Here is a 19165-nt window from a genome sequence, read left to right as displayed (position 1 = left end):
GGGGAGGGTCAAAACATTGTGCATAAATGCTTTCTACATGCACCTGTTAGGTTCTTAATCTAATTGGTCTATCATTTGCATGGCTAGATAGTTACTGAATGTAGTCATACTATTTTGGTTTTTGCAGCTAATGACATCTGTTACCTATAAGTTTCATACAATAACTTGCTCAGCTGAAACATGACTCTTTTGTTAATTTACCCTAAATTTAGGGACTAGATTTGCAATTTCCAACATTTCAAAGTTAAAGCAAATCAGAGAAGAGTAATGTGTGTATGTGGTATGCATTTTCTTGCCCAGCTATCAAAATTCTTCTCATATTGCCTTTGCCACTCTAGGCAGCCACCTAAAATATATTCCATCCTAATTTTTTAGCCAGGATATTAGATTTAAAAAGGTCAAGGACTTAATAATTGGGCAAAGCCAAAATCTTGTCTTTGCTTCTTGACCATATTAAAGAGCATGGCAATTATGCCAAGCCATTGAAAGATGTGATTCTGATGACTTTTATTTTATTTCAAATGTTTTCTCTAATTGTTAGTCTTATTGCATTAATCTAAAAGAGAAACTATGTAACAATTTATGCATTCAAGAAATATTCATGTTAAGGTGTTTGAAGTTCAGTATTGTATTACAAAAGAGTAGAATTCTCTAAAATTAGAAAGTCAGATTATTATTAATAAATTCATTATTTTTTCAACATTTTCCAATGTTGAAATTAAAGAATTGGGTAGGCTTTTTCATAAGTTCAGTTCTAGGAGGGTACTCAATGATCTGCATGGTATTTTTGTCATAAATTATGTAAAACTGAGTTACCAGAATGGTGCAGAAATGCTAATTTAATCAGAATAAGAATGAATTCAGCCGTGTTGGTAGACTGTTGGTATCCCAGTGGCTGATCATTTACTTCAGTTGTGTAGACATTGCTTCCTAATGCCAGTGAGCCCTTTCAACCAAGTTGCCTTTGTTTCCCATTGATGTGGTCATGTTCTGGTCTCTGTTTTTCTTAAGCTGTCCCAGATGAGGGGTGATTATTTCTTGCATAAATGAGATTCCTTCTTTTTTCTCTGCCATGAGATCCTCCCATTCTCTCTACTGAAAGCAACATGTGGAAGGTAGAAATAGAGACAATATACAAATATATCCCTTGCCATGTGGCCACCATAAACACTTTACGACATGGCTTACCAAGAAGTTTGATTAATTTCAGGGAAGCAGGGATGTTTTTCTATGATGTGCTCTTTCTCTTAAAGGCAACTCTGATTAAGTTTAGTCTAATCAAGATAATCTCTCTTATGATAAACAGGAAGCCAATACATTAGTAACCTAATTACATGAATAATGTCCCACCACAGTCACACATTTTCTCACACTCAAGAGAAAAGGATTACACAGCAGGTGTGCACTGAAGTGGGAACCTTAGGGTCATCTGAGAATTTTGCCTACCCACCTGAATAGATTTCTAAAATCACCTTTCAGTTGCTTTTGTTGTCTTTCTAAGTAAACTAAGATACCATCTGCAAATAATAATTAATTGAACTGCTTTTTAATTTTATTAAAATAATTATTAGCTTTTCCTGGCTTATATGAAGTGTTTCTCATTTATATTATACATTCACATACATACATATATAACAATAAAAATGTATCCATTTTAAATTTTTGTTAAATTTTTAAGAATGGGTGTTAAAGATAACTTCTTTTCTGTTTGAAAGGGTTTTTACTGTTGTATTCAAGAGTATTATCTCTGGAGTCAAAGTTGCTTGTGTTTTAATACTGGATCTGCTATTGTAAGCAAGTTATTTCTCTCTCTGGCTCTGTTTTCTTCTTTGTAAATTGAGGATAATAATAATATGTTATTAAGTTACTGTGTCTATTAGTCCATTCTCACACTTTTATAGGGATGTACCCAACACTAGGTAAATTATAAAGGAAAGAGGTTAATTTGACTCACAGTTCAGCATGGCTGGAAAGGCCTCAGGAGACTTACAATCATAATAAAAGGGGAAACAAATATGTCCTTTTTCATATGGTGACAAGAAGAGAAAATGTGCTGAGCAAAAGGGAGAAAAGCCCCTTAGAAAACCATCAGATCTTATGTGAACTCACTCACTATCATGAGAACAGAATGAGAGTAACTGACCACATGATTCAATTACCTCCCACCAGATGTCTCCCATGACACATAGGGATTATGGGAACTACAATTCAAAATGAGATTTGGGTGCAGACACAGCCAGACTACAACAATGTGACAACAAAATTTATTAACACATGTACAGTGTTATGGTTAGTGCTCAGTACAAATTAGCTATTATTAACTAGATATTTATATGCTGAATTATGTTAATATATGCTTTCACACAAATATTTTTCCATTACACATGATTTTTCCAACCATTAGATGAATATATATTTAAATTACAATTTTATTGTAAATGTGGTATATATATTTAGAATAATAGTAAACAGAATGGAATATTATGTAGCCTTAAAAAGGGGGGAATATTGTCAATTGAAAAAATATGGATACATTTACAGGATACTTTGCTAAGTACAATAAGCCAGACACACAAAGAAAAGTACTGCATGATTTCACTTACATGTAGAATCTAATAAAGTTTTAATAACAAAGTAAAATGTGGAATAATTGGTTACCAGAGGCAGATGTTGACAAAAGAATGCAGTTTTACAGACAGAATAAAGAGGCTTTGAGATCTATTGCACAGTAGGGTGATTATAGTCAATGATAATGTATCTATATTTCAAAATAACTAACAGTAAGTTTTAATGTCTCACTGCAAAAAATGATAGGTAAATGAGGTAATAGATATATTAGTTAACTTGACTTATTTCATATTTTATACATATACAAAATATTACACTGTACCCCATAAATGTACCCAATTTTGATTTGTCAGTCAAATATACTGGTAGTAATACAAGTATATTTTTGTAAAACTTAACTTTAAAAAATTGGGCCAGAGAAATAAATGTTTCTTTCTATCTTATAATGTCAGGAAAGATATGTATATATTTCTAATTACACACAGCTTGGTTACCTAGTGATGTTGGTACTTTTGATATCATGAATAGTGTGAACCTATCGCTCAATAATAAAATGTTAATTATCATTGTTCAGAATAATGTAATTCTTTCTTTTCTTTTCTTTTCTTTTTTTTTTTGAGACGGAGTTTCGCTTTTGTGGCTCAGGCTGGAGTGCAAGGGTGCGATCTCAGCTCACCGCAACCTCCACCTCCTGGGTTCAAGCGATTCTCCTGTCTCAGCCTCCTGAGTAGCTGGGATTACAGGCATGCGCCACCACGCGCGGCTAATTTTGTATTTTTAGTAGAGATGGGGCTTCTCCATGTTGGTCAGGCTGGTCTCAAACTCCCGACCTCAGGTAATCTGACTGCCTTGGCCTCCCAAAGTGCTGGGATTACAGGCGTGAGCCACTGCACCCGGCTTTATTTGATAATAGAATACTTTCCAAGAAAGACTCTAAAGCAACTGTTTAAAGTAAAATTATCTCAAGATAAATGATTTTCTTCACTTATAAAGTTATTTAAATATACATTTTAAACTACCTTTAAATTTACCAAGTGAACCTAAAAATTAGTTGGCAAAAAAAATTTATTAACCAAGTAGATCAGAAAACAATTTGCCTGTTTCTCTAATTTACAACTGACAACACTCAGAATTTAAGTGCTTATTCTCTAGTGTTACTAGAGTGGTAAAAAGCAGTACAAGATGAGGGATCTCTCTTTAGTATTTATATTCATGCTGTATGAAAACATATGAGAATTTGCCAAAGATAGTATTAAAAATATCCATCGACTGTTACATTCCCAAACTGACCAATTAAAATGAACATGGATTACAACCCCCTGGTGTGGCCACCTTGTTGTTCCCAGGCTTCACATTGGTCCTGATCTAAAAAACTATACAAATCACCAGAGCTAATAAATTTTCTGTACATTCGTTCTATGCTGGGCCCTCTTCTGACACCTTTATTTGTATTAATTGCTTTAATTTTACCAAAACCCTAGGATTTAGGCAGTATTATCCTTACTGTACAACTGAAGCACAGAGATGTCAAGAAACTGTTTCCAGGTCACACAGCCCATAGTGACAGAACCAGGATGCAATCAGGAACCACCAGATACTGAGCTTTAATATTAACCATTATGGCCAGCCCCCTCTCACTCAATGTTTTTTTTCCATTTTTTATTTAACATTTTTGCTTTGAATTTTCTAATTTAGTAGAGATTAAGCAGAATTTAAAAACAACTTTTTGACCCTTAGATAGTATGGAGAACTTCATTTTGCATTCAAAGAACTCATAACAAAGCCTAACACAAATGCTTTGGTTGGTAAATGGTTTCTAACAACCTTGTTCCTCTCATTACTTAAAAGAGTCACCAATGGTACTTTTGAAAAATAGCCTTTACATTAAAAGCTACAATGAGGCTGGATGCAGTGGCTCAAACCTATAATCCTAGCATTTTGGGAGGCCTAGGCAGGTGGATCACTTGAGGTCAGGAGTTTGAAACCAGGTTGGCCAACACAGTGAAACTCCGTCTCTACTAAAAACACAAAAATTACCTGGTGTGGTAGCAGTGACTGTAATCCCAGCTACTTGGGAGGCTGAGGCAGAAGAATCACTTGAACCTGGGAGGCAGAGGTTGCACCGAGCTGATATCATGCCACTGCACTCCAGCCTGGGCAAAAGAGCAAAACTCCGTCTGAAAAAAAAAAAAGCTAGAATAAACCTATTATTTTATTTAAAATTTGTGATCTAAATGTACAACCTTATTCATTGAGTGGTCTAAAGTTTCTGAAAGTTTTGAAAACACTAATAAATGAACACTTTTTTATATGGAATGATTAAAGAATATTGTTTTCTCAGTGACTAAAATGAAACAGAATTACTAATCAGTCACTTACAATGTGGTTTTAAATGTTATTTAATGACCACATGTGTAGTTTCTTTGAGCTCATTTTAACAACTTATTTCTATTGCTTCTTCACTTCTGTTAGAAAATAATTAAAATTTATGTTACTAAATAGGTGTGAATTTTATTTTAATCTTAGTGATCATCTTAAAAGGCCTTGTATGCTTACAATTATATAAACCCTATTCACTACTTACATTTAGAAGAGAAATAATTATTTTGCAGTAAACCAAATGGGGCAATTGTTGCTCAAAATTATCAGTGATTACAATATTAATACCATCATCTAGATAGAACTTATAGATATCTGCATGTTGAAATTGCTTCAACTTACAATAATTTAGAAACTAGAAAGTTCTATAAACTATAAAGAACTAAAAAATGTATCAATGCATTTTCCTCAGTTTTTCTGTGCTGTTTGTTATTTAACTTGTCAGCAATAGCAATAGAAACTCTGATATTTACAGCATATTCTGGGTCCAGAAGCACATGGGAGGAGCCAATATACTTCAGGGCTTTTACTTTCAGCTTGGGGACCTTTAGTTTCTGGTGCTGATGGCAATGTAACAGAGGGCACTAAAAATCAGCTGTTACCCTCTGTCACATGACTGGTCACTGTGTGACACAATAAACATCTTTGCATGAAAACAACTGAGTAAATGTTTTAACCCAAAAGCTGCCATAATCTCCAAAATTTTCCCAGAAAAATGACCAAAATGTTGGCTATGCTTAGGTGACTAAGAGTGAAAACTGTAGACTGTGAATCTCACCCAGTCAAAAATAATCATAAAGTAATGGAAAAATCTCTCAAGATTGTAACATTAATATGAAAAAGAAATATTATTCCAAATTTTAAATCCACAGAACTCATTTTATTTGCAACATTTAACATTCACACTCAAAAATACATGATTCTGCATGAAAACATAAGTTGTGCTATAAATATATCATAAAAATTACATTTAATAATTATCCCTTAGTATTAACTCTCCAATAAGTTTAATTTCTAAGCTATATTTTCTAACTAATTTTGTATATGCTACACTTTGTCTTAGAATCTAATAAAAAAAATTTACTAAGACAAACAGTGCTACCTGATTTAATCTTCTCACCTGTGGACAGTGTATGCCTCTTATCTCAATTAACTGATCTGGAAGTTACATCGAGAAGCTATAAATAAGCTCAAACTCCCAAGTTTAACACAGTTTTTCACCATATTAAAAAATTCCAAACTTCTCATCAGAATCTACAAAGTACTGTGTGAAATGACATTGTACAGAGAGAGCAGTGAGAAAGCTGTAGCCATAGCACAGAAAAAAGGGGAAGGGCTGTGATGGACACATCATTTGGATAGACATAAACAGACACAAAACAAAAGATAATCAGAAAATTTAAAAAGCAGAATTTTTATTTAAATTCAGAGAGGCCGTTCTGCAGCCTGGGAACAGATGTCCTCTGCACATGCAGAATCAATGTTATATTTTCACCATGAATATTTTCCATCTGTGGCTGAGAGTTACAAAAAAACTCAAGCAGGAATAATTATGGCTGATTATGAAGCATCTAGGACAGACATAGCCCTATCTTATATTTGTGCATTAGTCTCTTTTTACACTGCTGTAAAGATACTACCCAAGCCTGGATAATTTATGATGAAAGGAAGTTTAATTGACTCACAGTTCCACATGGCTGGGGAGGCCTCAAGAACCTTACAATAATGGGAGAAAGTGAAGGAGAAGCAGGTATCTTCTTCACTAGGTGGCAGGAGAGAGGGAGAGCAGGAAAAATTATCTCTTATAAAACCATCCAATCTCATGAGAACTCACCCACTATCATGAGAACACCATGGGTATCATTCTGCTCCTGGCCCGTTCAAAATCTAATGCTCTTCTTATATTTCAAAAGCAAACATGCTTTCCCAACAGTCCCCCAACGTCTTAACTCATTTTAGCATTAACCCAAAAGTCTACGTCCAAAGTCTCATCTGAGACGAGGCAAGTCCCTGCTACCTATGAGCCTGTAAATCAAAAGCAAGTTAGTTACTTCCAAGATACAATGGGGGTACAGGCATTAGATAAATTCTCCCATTTCAAATGGGAGAAATTGGCCAAAACCAAGGAGCTACAGGCCCTATGCAAGTTTGAATTTCGACAGGTCAGTCATTAAATCTTAAAGCTCTGAGATGATATCATTTGACTCCATGTCTCACATGTGGGCCATGCTGATGCAAGGGGTGGGCCCTCATGCCTTGGGCAGCTCCTTCATGGACTGGAATTGAGTGCCTGTGGCTTTTCCAGGGGCATAGTGCAAGCTCATGGAGTATAGTGGCCTTCTCACAACTCCAGTTCGCAGCTTCAATGGGGACTCTGCATGAGGGCTCCAACCCCACATTTCCCTTCTGCATTGCCCTAGCACAAGTTCTCCATGAGGGCTCTGCCCCTGTAAAAGACTTCTGCCTGAATACAAATTTGACCTATGGGGAAAAAGAAATTCTTTAACTTAGGGCAGTTAAAAACCACCGGCAGGCCAGGCATGGTGGCTCACACCTGTAATCCCAGCAGTTTGGGACACCGAGGCGGGTGGATCACTTGAGGTCAGGAGTTTGAGACCAGCCTGGCCAACATGGTGAAACCCCATCTCTAGTAAAAATACAAAAATTAGCCAGGCATGGTGGCGCGTGCCTGTAGTCCCAGCTACTTGGGAGGCTGAGGCAGGAGAATCACTTGGACCCAGGAGGTGGAGGTTGCAGTGAGCCAAGATCACGCCACTGCACTCCAGCCTGGGCAACAGAGCAAGAATCCATCTCAAAACAAACAAACAAACAAACAAACAAACACTGGCAAGAAAGATATTACTAGAGATGTCATTCCCCTACATTAATAAATACTATATTGTTACCATTTTATTTAGAACCTTAAATAAGATGGGACACATTAAAGCTGATGGCAAATTAACACTTTGTTCAAAGCACTATAGTTTTAACACATTAAAAACAACTTTGTTTAATGAAAAAATTATGTTCACACATAAACTTTAAAAAAATTTTTGAATTTATCGCATTTTATTTACATAAAATTACAATTGATAAAATAATTTATACTAATATTCAAACATTTTCCTCTCACTAGAATTCAGAATATTACTCTGAACACCGGCCTTATACATCACAAAAACAAAAAGTCAACAACAAAAAGCCTATCTATTTACATTTTCATTATGCATCTTACAACTTAATGTCCTTACTCTTCCATAGAAAAGTTCATAAATAATGGACACCTAATAAAAAAAACTATCTGTCATGTCTGTGATGCAACATTGATCAAATACTTTCACAAACAAGGAGAAGAAAGAATCAGCATGAAGTAATCTGAGACTTGAGATACATTATTATTTGCTTTTCAGAAAATCTAATGTTTTTCACAGAAAAAGAAGCATACCTCGAATGTAGCTATAAAATCTCTAATCTACTTCTTTAAATTGTATATAGTGCTACCTTTGGACCTTTTTTATACTCAATACTCTCATTTAGTGTAATGTCTGAAGTTTCAGTGCCTTCATTCTTTCTACTGTGAATCCTCAAATGTTTTTATAGACTTAATTTTTAATTATATATATTTTCCCCATTTACTGGATCTGCAAAAATATTTAGAATAAAATGGTGTTTTCTAAGCTGTAGTTTTTGAACAAATGTTTTTTCACATTAATTACATTTTTAGACTTTCTCTCCAATATAAAGTCTCTGATGTTCAACAAAGTTTGAGCATCTGCTTCAGGGTTTTCCTTTAATATAAAATGTGTACAATAACATCTGTAATGCAAGTAAAGGTATAACAATCCATTTTATGTTTGTATGTTTGTCTTCAGAATAAATAGTCTTTAAAGGCCTATATTTTCTGAAAGGTCTTTTTACAGTAATCACATTTATAATGCCTTTTTTTTTTTTTTGGATGGAGTCTTCCTCTGTCACCCAGGCTGCAGTGTAGTGGCTTGATCTCGGCTCACTGCAACCTCTGCCTCCCAGATTCAAGCAACTCTCCTGCCTCAGCCTCCTGAGTAGCTGGGACTACAGGCAAACACCACCACACCCAGCTAATTTTTGTATTATTAATAGAGATGGGGTTTCACCATGTTGGCCAGGCTGGTCTTGAACTCCTAACCTCGTGATCCACCCACTTGGCCTCACAAAGTGCTGGAATTGTAGGTGTGAGCTACCACACCCGGCCTATGATGCTTTTATTAAGTATGAACTTTCTGCTATTGAGTAAGATGTGAGCAGATATTAACGGCTTTTCACATTCTTGTATTTGTACAATTTTTCTCTAGCATAAATGCTTTCTGGTGCAATAAGGTGTGAGAATTTGTTAAATGTTTTGCCACATTCTTCATATTTGTAGGGGTTTTCTTCAGTATAAATTATCTTGCCTACCATAAACATGTGACTACCATTTAAAGGCCTTGCCACATTTAACACATTTAACACATTTCTAGAGTTTCTCACCAGTATGGTTTGTAGAAAAGATTGAGGTGTGGTTAAATGCTCCGTCACATTTTTTATGTATGTGGAGTTTCTCTCCAGTATAAAATTGTTTAATTAACAAGGATGGAGAACCAGTTAAAGACTTTGCCACATTTTTTTCTACAATTGCAGGGGTTCTCTCCAGTATCAATTATCTTACATTTATTCAGGTTTGAGGACTTTTTAAAGACATTTCCATATTCCTTATTATAGGGTTTCTCTTCGTATTAATTCTCTTACATATAATAAGGGTTCAAGACTAGTTAAAAGCTTTACCACATTCTTTGCTTTTGTAGGGTTTCTCTCTAGAATGAATGATCAGATATTGTGTAAGGCCTGAGATGTGCTTAAAGGTTTTGTCCCATTTTTAACCCTTGTAGGGTCTCTCTACTACAAATTCTCTTAGGCTTTGGGAGGCTGAAGCAGATGGATCACCTGAGGTCAGGAGTTCGAGACCAGCCTGGTCAATACATTGAAACCCCATCTCTACCAAAAATACAAAAATCAGCCAGTGTGGTGGCATGCACCTGCAATCCCAGCTACTCAGGAGACTGAGGCAGGAGAATCAATTGAATCATGCAGGCAGAGGTTGCAGTGAGCTGAGATAGTGCCACTGCACTCCCACCTGGGTGAAAAAGTGAGACTCCATCTTAAAAAACAATTGTTTTTAAAAATAAATTCTCTTAGGTTCATTAAGTTTTGAGGGCTGGTTAAAGGCTTTGTTACATTTTTTTACATGTATAAGATTTTTGTCCAATATCAATTCTCTCATGTATAAGAAAGGTTTGGAACTGGTCAAAGGCCTGGCCACATTCTCCACACGTGTAGTGATTTTTTCCAGCATAAATAATTTTGTGTATTATAAGGCCTGAGGGCTGGACTTTGCCACATTCTTTGCATGTATAGGGTTTCTCTCCAGAATGAACTCACTTACAGTAAAAGTTGAGCACAAATTAAAACCTTTGCTACATTCCTTACAATTGTAGGGGTTCTCTATCATGTGAATTATCTTATTCAGTAAGGATTGAGCACTGGTCAAAGACTTACCACATTCTTTACATTTCTAGGGTTTCTCTCCAGTATGAATTCTCTTAGGTTTAGTAAGGATTGAGCCACGCATAAAAGCTTTTCCACATTCTTCACCATTGTAGGGTTTCTCTCCAGTATGAATTCTCTTACGATGAGAAAAGTATGAGAATCAGTTAAAAGTTTTGCCACATTCTTCACATGTGTAGGGTTTTCTTCCAGTATGAGTTCTCTTGTGTCCGGTGAGATGTAAGCCCTGGTTGAAGGCTTTGCCACATTCTTCACATTTGTAAGGTTTCTCTCCAGTATGCATTCTCTTATGTCCAATCAGGTGTGAGCACTGGTTAAATGCTTTGCCACATTCTTCACATTTGTAGGGTTTCTCTACAGTACGAATTCTCTTATTTTGAGTAAGGTTTGAGAACCAGTTAAAGGCTCTCTTGTATGGTTTCTCTCTTGTATGAATTCTGTCATGTTGAATAAGGATTGAGCACCAGTTAAAAGCTTTGCCACATTCATCGCATTGAAAGATTTTGCTGGCCAGGTGCGGTGGCTCACGCCTGTAATCCCAATAGTTTGGGAGGCCGAGGTGGGTGGATCACGAGGTCAGGAGATCGAGACCATCCTGGCTAACATGGTGAAACCCCGTCTGTACTAAAAATACAAAAAAGTAGCTGGGCGTGGTGGTGGGTGCCTGTGGTCCCAGCTACTCGGGAGGCTGAGGCAGGAGAATGGCATGAACCCGGGAGGTGGAGCTTGCAGTGAGCCGAGATCATGCCATTGCACTCCAGCCTGGGTGACAGAGCAAGACTCTGTCTCAAAAAAAAAAAAAAAAAAAAAATAGGAAAGAAAGATTTTGCTAAGGGTAGTTGATAAATATTGGTTAAGTCCATTATAACTTTTTTTTCTGTCCCTTACAGTAACCCACACTTTTCCAGTCTTTTCTTAAGTTTAAATTTTCAATGCTATAGCTTTCATATCTTCTCAGTATCACTTTTGGGAATAAATGTTTTATGCTCTGCTCAGGCAAAAGGTCTGGAGTAAAATGAGAGAACACAGCTAAAAGAATAAAAATAAATTATACCACTTATTAGACTCAGATGAATATACTTTACAAATACAAAATATAAAATTATACCAAGCACAATAAAATGGCATAATACTACAAGCCGAAATTCCTTAATAGACATGTAAACTTAACAAAAATATATCGACCAAAATGCCTTTGTAAGAGCTCTAAAACTCAGTTAAGAGATTGCAGTGCCATAGATGAGAATGATGCCAAGAGCCCCATAGAAGACAAAAGAACATTTGTTACATTTACCCACCACAGCCATATCTCCTCCCCAATACAAAATAATGCCTTTAAGTGTAAACACTCAACTCCTGGCTTCTCTCTCAAAAGTGAAAAAAAAAAAAACAGTGGCACATGTGTCCATACTTCTGGCTTTGAGGGGTCTTTCCAAAGACTTTTTTTCTGTCTACCATGACACAGAATGCTGAAAGAAATGGTGCTATACTTTGAATGTCAGGTTAGTGTCTGTGAGACAAAAGGTAAATAATTGTTACAGCAGCAGAGAGATTTCAGGACCACAGAGAAACAGCAGGTGTACAGTCTCTTAAGCAGAAACATGGGCAAACCCACATAACTAAATAAAGGGAACACAAATCTAGTGAAGAGACATCTTAAGAACAGGTTTGAGAAATTCTCAATATCTAGCCTGGTAAATTGGTGTCAGACACTGCAGGGAAAAAAGCCACTTTATACAGACTGTGATGGGTGGCTTTTTTTTAATGTACATATCTCAACAAAATATATACAAAGTATCACACTAACATGGCCCAATCAAAGAAACAAGTATGCAAATATCAACCCTAAAGAAATGAAGATGTATAAATTATCTTTAAAAAATCAAAATAACCATCTCAATTATGCTCAATGTTTAACACAGGAACATAGAAAACTAAGCATAATCAGGAAAATAAGAATATCTACAAAATGACCAAAAGAAACAAATTTTAGAGAAGTATACAAAAAATGACTGAGAAATTATCTAATGTATGAAAAAAATATTAAAAACTGAAGCTCAACAAACTTCAACTCAGATAAAGAGACCCATAACAAGACACAATATAAGCAAAGTTTTGAAAGTCACAGAAAAGAAGGTAATCTTGAATGCAGAAAGACAAAAGAGATGTATCATCTATATGCATGCTCCTGCAAGATTACCAATGAATTTTTGAACAAAAACCCTGCAGACAAGAGGTGAGTTGGGTTATATAATCCAAGTCCTGAAGGAACAAAAACTTTTAGCAAAACTGTCCTACAAAATTTTTAAAAATAAAGATTTTCCAAGATAACTAAATGCTGAGAAAATACATCACCAGTATTACTGTCCTGCAAGAAATGCAAAAAGAAGTTTTTCCCATTGAAAATTTAAAATGATAGAAACAAACCAAGTCATATAAAAATACACAGCTCTCTGGGAAAGATATGCATGCACACAAAAATAAAACTTTATAGTATTACAATAATTAAGCAGAAAACAATTGTGCTTTAAAATTTGAAAGACATCATGAAAATTAAAACACCCGTTAGTATATGATATACTTAGTGACATCATAAGTTGAGGGCAGATGTAATGAGCATGAATTTTTGTATGCAACTGAGTGCAAGTTGTTACCAGTTTAAAATATACAGTTGTAACTTTAAGAGATTTTATGTAATTTACATGATAACCATAAAGAAAATGCAGATACACAATAGAAAATAAAAAAGCAAAGCATATCACTGCAAATATCAACAAGACACAAAAAAATACAAAGTAAATAGGGACAAAATAGCTACAAGAGTCAAATAAACAATAAAATGGTAATTATAAGTCATTTCCTTTCAGAAAAGTATTAAAATATTCATGGACTAAACTTCCCAATCAAAAGGCAAATATTACATTTTAATTTAGAAAACAAAATCCACCTATGTCATGTCTCCAAGAGACTCACCTCAGATCTAATGATGAAAATAGACTGAAAGTGGCAGGATGGAAAAAGACATTCCAAGCAAATATTAACCAAATGAGAAGTGGAGAACTAATTATATTAAGTCAAAAGCTGTCATACTTTATAAAATATAGTTTAAGTCAAAACTCACAGGAGATAAACAAGGACATTAAATTATAATAAAATGGTTCATTCGCTGGGAACCTATTTATATCTCCTATCAGGGTTCCCAAACATATACCATAAGCATTGACAGAAATCAAGTAATATAACAGTGGGAGAATACTTCAATACTTTCAGTAATGAATAATAAAGCATGACAGAACATTAATAAGGCAACAAAGGACTTGAAAGCAATGTAAAACAATTACACCTAAAAGTCATATATGGAACGCACCACACAACAGCAGAATCCACAATCTTTTCAATAGCTCATAAGAAAATTCTCCTGGATACAAACCTATTATCTCACAAAACAAGTCTTAATCCATTTTTTAAACTTGAATCTTACACACTGTTATTTTTGGCCAGAATTAAATGAAACTAAAAATCACTAACAGAAGGAAAACCAAAAAAATTCACAAAATATGAAAATTAAACAATATACTCTTAAGCATGCTCTTGTTCAAAGGTTGGAAGATTGAATACTGTGGAGATGGCCATACTGACCAAAGTGATCTATCTACACATTCAATACAATCACTTTCAAATTCCAAATTTCACTTCTCCAAAAATAGGAAAACAACCCCCAAATCATATGGAATATCAAGAAACCACAAAGAGCCTGATTATTTAAAAAAGAAAAACAATATTGGCAGCATCACGCTTTATGGTTTCAAAATACAAAATGAAGGTAGGGTAATCAAAGCACTTTGGTACTGGTATAAAAATAAAACCCTACACCAACGAAACAGAATGCAGAACAGATAAAAACTGTCACATGTATGGTCAAATGAGTTATTAACACCATTTATTGTGGCATTATTCACAAAAGTCAATAGGTAAAAGCAATCCAAACTTCCCTCACCAAATAAATGGATAAATATAATTTGGAATATAAGAATAATGGAATATTACTGAGCAAAAAAAAAAAAAACAAAACAAGAAATCTTCTAACATCTACCATAAACAAAAATCTTGATAACATTATGTTAAATTTAATAAGCCAGCCAAAAAAGACAAATTCTATATGAGTACATTTATATGTGATACCTAAAGTAGTTACACTATTAAAAAGGGAAAATAAAATAATGTTTGGAAAGGGCCAGGCAATGGGAAATAGGATTCATGTGTATTGTGTATAGTTTCACAAGATACAAACATTCTAGACTGGGCAAGGTGGCTCACACCTGTAATCCCAGCACTTTGGGAGGCCAAGGCAGTGGATCACCTGAGGTCAGGAGTTTGAGACCAGCCTGCCCAACATGGTGAAACCTCGTCTCTACTAAAAGTTCAAAAAATTCACCGGGTGTGGTGGCACGTGCCTGTAATCCCAGCTACTCAGGAGGCTGAGACAGGAGAATCGCTTGAACCCAGTAGACGGAGGTTGCAGTGAGCCGACATCGCACCATTGCACTCCAGCCTGGGCAACAAGATCAAACTTCTGTGTCAAAAAACAAAAAAAAAACCGGATGTGGGAACCTCTGAGCCTAAGAGGAACCCACTCACTTCGTGCATCCCTGCCAGTGAAGTGCATGTCTTAAGTCAGTATTCTCATGACTTAGCTCTTAGCTGACCATGACTGGTCAGCCTCCCAGAAAAGACTTGGTAGAACTTATTCCTAGAGGTTTCAAAGACCTAGTTGCCACCTCTCTACAAAAAGAAATAGGGGGTACAGGGAAAAGAAGGTGGGGTGGTGGTGTTTCATCATTCAATTGATATATGTGGTCACTTAATACTAACGTAGCTATTAGAGTAAGTCATTCCTGCCTACAGCTGATGCATTCCATTACGGAGACTGAAGCTTGGATCTTCAGAGGCTCAATATCCCCGTTGCTGTTTAGAGGGTAGAGTGTTGAGATAGACTTTCAGCAGCTGAACTGGGGATGGGGTGTTCCTTAAACAGCTGACAACCCATTTTTTATTTCAGTATTGCACTTTCAGTTCCAGGAGTACTTGGAGGCTCCATTCCTGAGCATTTTGAAGATACTGTGATGTATATTGACTTAACTCTACTCTTTTCCTCTCTAACAATTTAAGATTTGGCTTTCTTGGGTCTTCTAAATGAATTTGTTTCTTAGCTCTCTTCCAAAATTTTATTTTTGTTGTCTCCTCCTCTGTTTGCCCCATCTTTGTGAAATTATCCCCATAGTATCAAAGCTGTCTGCAGAATGTAAATTAGTTTAGCCTCAGGAAAGTAGTTTGGAGGTTTCTCGGGAGTAAAAATAGAATTTCCATGCCACTCAGCAATCCCAATACTGGGTATATATCCAGAAGAAAATAAATCATTCTACCAAAAAGAAACCTGTACCCATATGTTCATTGCAGAACTATTCACAGTAGCAAAGACAGGGAATCAACCGAGGCACCCATCAACAGTGGATTGGATGGACAAAATGTGGTACATACACACCATGGAATATGATGCAACCATAAAAAAGAACAAAATCATTTCCTTTGCAGCAACATGGATGCAGCTGGAAGCCATTATCTAAAGTGAATTAATGCAGAAACAGAAAACCAAATACCACATGCTCTCACTTATCAGCAGGAACTAAACACTGGGTACATAGGAACATCAACATGGGAAGAAGAGACACTGAAGACTCCAAAAGCAGGGAAGGGGGGGGCCAAGGATTGAAAACTTTCATATTGGGTACAATGTTCACTATTTGGGTGACAGGATCAATAGAAGCCCAACCTTCAGCATCAGGAAATATACCCACATAACAAACCTGCATATGTAACCCTGAATCTAAAATTAACATTATAGTAATAGTAAAGCTGCCCAGTAATTCTTTGCTATTCCTCCAATTTTGAGGTGGGGTCTAATCCCCTTCTCCTAATCTGAACTGGCCTTAGTGCTTGCTCATCCAATAGAATACAGCAGAAAGGACAATTGACCATTTTCTACAACCAGGCCTTAAGAGACTTAAGGCAGCTTACAGTTCTGCCTCCTCTCCCTTGGGACACTCATTCTTGAAATCCATACTGTGAGGAAGCCCAAGCAGCTTTTTCCAACAGGCCAAGGCTGAACTCCCAGAAGACCTCAGCCATGTGAGGGAGCTCCCATAGAAATAAAATCTCTATGTCTACTTAGGCAACTCCAGCTGATACAATATGAAAAAAATATCAAGCTGTTCAGCTGAGTTATTCCTGATTTCCTGATCACAAATCATTAGCAAAATAAAATTAAGTTAGTAAGTTTTGGGTAGTTTGTTGCACTGCAAGAGATAACCAAAACAGGGCCCTTTAAAAAATTTCTTTTCAGCCGGGTGCGGTGGCTCACACCTGTAATCCCAGCACTTTGGGAGGCCAAGGTGGGCAGATCACAAGGTCAGGAGATCAAGACCATCCTGGTTAACACGGTGAAACCCCGTCTTTACTAAAAAATACAAAAAATTAGCCAGGCGTGGTGGCATGCACCTGAAGTCCCAGCTACTCAGAAGCCTGAGGCAAGAGAATCGCTGGAACCTGGGAGGCGGAAGTTGCAGTGAGCCAAGATAGCACTCCAGCCTGGGCAACAGAACGAGACTCCATTTCAAAAACATAAATAAATAAAAATTCCTTTTCTGTGTATTAATATGCTATGGCTGCTGCCCTAACAAAATACCATGAACTGGGTGGCTTAAACAATATCAATTAATTATCTCACAGTTTTGGAGGCTGAAAGTTCCATGTTAAGGCACTGGCAGGGTTGATTTCATTCTAGGGCCCCTCTTCTTGGCTTTACAGATGGTCATGTTCACTCTATGTCTTCACATGGTCTCTCTTCTGTTCTCACACATCCCCAGTATCACTTTGTGAGCCCAAATTTCCTCTTCTTACAAGGACAACAGTCAGATTGTATTAAGGCCCATCCTAACAGCCTCATCTTAATCATTTTAACTCTTTATTGTTCATTGATTTTTAAAATTTTTATTCTTTTGACATGGGGTCTCTCTCTGTCACCCAGGCTGTAGTGTAGAGGCATGATCTTGGCTCACTGCAACCTCCACCTAGCTGGTTCAAGCGACTCTCATGCCTCAGCCTCCTGAGGAGCTGGGATTACAGGCATGTGCAACCACACCCAGCTAATTTTTGTATTTTTAGTAGAGACAAGGTTTTACCATGTTGGTCAGGCTGGTCTCGAACTCCTGGCCTAGAGTGACCTGCCCACCTCGGCCTCCCAAAGTGCTGGGATTACAGGCATAAGCCACCATGCCCTGCCCACTTTAACTCTTTAAAAGCACCTCCAAATATGGTTACATTCTGAGATACTGGGGATTAAGTCTTCAACATATGGATTATGGGATTAATACAATTCAGACTATAAATTATGGATTAAGGAGCTTCAAAATAGAGCAAAATTACACATATGTGTTCAATGTACCATTTTTTCCCCCCAGCAGTCCCTGGTTTGTTTTTCCACATTACGAACTCAGTGCCCAAGTGCCCAGCACATCAAAACATAATAAGCCCCTTTAAAATGGCTTTTAAGCCTAATTCATTTTACCCTTTATATAGAACATGGCATCTGTTTAATGAACACCAAGCATAAGGCAGAAAATATGGTATACAAGATGAAAAAGGAAGTTTGCCCATAAATCATGTGGGTAGAACCAGTTTTTTAAACAGTGCATAAGGGGCAAATAATGTTTATAGTCATTCCGGAATCACAAATCTGGGAAAATTACCAAATAAAAGCCCTGCAAATCTCTAGTCCCTTATCATAAAATAAGGAGCCTTGTGAGTGCTTGTATGTGACATCTGCTAGGCCAATTTATTAGCAATATTAATAAAGTCAATTATTTGATGTTATGCAGTTAGCTTTCTGTTTCGATTGCTTATTGCTGCAAACAAAAAACTTTAGAGGCTTAAAGCAAAGACCACCACTTGTTACTTTTTAATTATGTGGGTTATCCAGGCAGTTCTGTGGGTCTGGCTTTTGGGTGACTGAAGCCACCTCGTTGGTCATTGGGCCTGAAGTCACCTGGAAGCCCCATTAGGATAACTTCTATCCATGGGGCCTCTCCCTCATGGTCCCTCTCCCAGGATAGCTGGACTTCAACATGGCGGCTCAGAGCACCCCCAAAATTGCAAAAATGGTAGATGCCTGCACTCAGGTGTCACAGAGCATGACTTCCTCTGCCTTCTACTGCTTCTACTGTTTAAAGCAAGTCAGAGGCCAGCATCAATTCACTATGGGAGGAGACTCTACAAGGGTGTGACTATCAGGAGGTGTAGTTCACCGGGCCCATTGCTAGAGGCCAGCTGCCCCACACTCCTTCTGGACGTTTTGGGTAAATCACTTCATCTTTTTGAGCTTGGGCAATTGCAATAGTCTCCTATTTGCTCTCCCTATTCTACTTTTGCCCCTCTTCAGTCCATTCTCTTCTGCAGCCAGAAAGAGCCCATAAAACATAGGTCAGGATCAGGTGTGGTGTCTCACACCTGTAATCCTAGCACTTTGGAAGGCTAAGACAGGAGGATCGCTTGAGGCCAGAAATTTGAGACCAGTCTGGACAAC

Source organism: Pan troglodytes, chromosome 6 (genome assembly GCF_028858775.2).
Source record: "Pan troglodytes isolate AG18354 chromosome 6, NHGRI_mPanTro3-v2.0_pri, whole genome shotgun sequence".
NCBI lineage: Eukaryota > Metazoa > Chordata > Mammalia > Primates > Hominidae > Pan > Pan troglodytes.
This window is presented reverse-complemented; position numbering follows the sequence as displayed.